Below are 1544 nucleotides of genomic sequence, written 5' to 3'. Positions count from 1 at the left end.
TGCTTTTCATCAGCGCAGCTCGGTGCAAAGCTGGTGGAGTCTGTGGTGTTGTGCTGGCAGGCGTGTGCAAGCCGTTAATGTTCCCGTAGTGGAAAGCCCGTCTTGGCTGTGGCTCCGGGGGGAGCTGGGTTGAATGAGGGGGGCGGGGGGTGGAGAGTCGTGGGGCAACTGCAGATCCATCTGTGTATCCATGTCTGTCTAGAAGTGTTGGAGAGAGATGGTTTGTTGTTTTCATTTAAATTAAGAAAAAGCCTGGGGTGGGGGGTGGGAGGGGAAGCCGTGAGGGGAGCGTGGGTCCAGCTGGGAGGAGTGGAATAAAGGTTTGTAAAAGACCCAGCGGCGCGTGTGGCTTTGTCGACGCTACGCGGCCGTCGGGGGAAGAGGGTTCAGGTCTCGGCGCAGGCACAGCAAGATAGCGCTGTGGCCAGCCCCCACCGAGACACCCAGGGCCTCTGGAGCTGCAGACCTGGGTGGCTGGGAGAAAGCTGGGGCATCCTTGTCACTGGCCGGAGATGCCTCTGGTTCTCGCACAGGGCCTGGCGTCCAGCTGGGCTGCAGGGCCTCGGAGCCGTTCCTTCCCTGCGTGATGGGGGCTGTACAGAACAGATGCCCATCTCCCTCAGGCCGGGGGCAAGCAGGAAGTTGCGGGGGGTGGACGTGGGGCAGACTCTTGGCTCTGAACCCTCTCCCCAGGCAGGGGCAGCTCTGGGCCTTCCTGCCCCGTCGTCCTGCACTTCCATGCTGCTTTCTCTGCCTCCCTCCAGACCTCGCTCTCTCACCTGCTAACACTGAGGATGGCCTGCCTGGAAGAGCATTGCCAGCCCCGAGCAACTCCAGCCAGCTTGAGGAGAGAGGGAGACTCGTGCCAGGTCAGCCCAGGACACCACTGCCTTCTTCCAAGACCATCCCATCCCTGGAGAGGAGGCCCCGGGGACCAGGCAACAACCATGCAGCGGGGCAGCGGCCCGCTGCGTGCAACAAAGGAGACTTGCCACCGGCTTTGCTTAAAAGGAGACACCGCATTCCTGGGGAGAGATGGAAAACATTCCCCTGCCGAGCAAACGCCCCGGGCCGGGGTGGGTGCCACGCGGCGGGTTTCGGGAGTGGAATGCGTGCTGTGTCTGTGTGATTTGGGGGTTGTTATGGCGACACGACGGACCGGTTCCAAGTCAGCCAAGGAAGGCTGGAGTGGAAATCTGTGTGAAGGGCTGGAGCTCACGTCGGCCGGGCCGGAGGCGAGCGGCAGCGAGTGTCCAAAGGCTCCTCCGGGCAGCCTCAGCTGTTGTGGGAGGCAGCGCACGGGGGCTGGCAGCAGTGGGAAAGGCTGCAGGGGTGTACACACGCATATACACACACACACACACACACACACACACAGCCTGTGAACTGCTTTATGCACATGCAAGTGTTACACACATGCATCCTCTCAGCCCATAAAGGGTGCACACCTATGCTGCAGGCAGATGCAGGTGTTGCACATGTGCGCACGTGTCCCTTCCACCATGCACACGCACACGCGTGCACGCACGCTCCATGCATGGAGA

Source organism: Gavialis gangeticus, unplaced genomic scaffold (assembly GCF_001723915.1).
Source record: "Gavialis gangeticus isolate Ggan-Ray unplaced genomic scaffold, GavGan_comp1, whole genome shotgun sequence".
In the NCBI taxonomy this organism is placed as follows: Eukaryota; Metazoa; Chordata; order Crocodylia; family Gavialidae; genus Gavialis; species Gavialis gangeticus.
Note: the sequence above shows the minus strand (reverse complement) of the source record.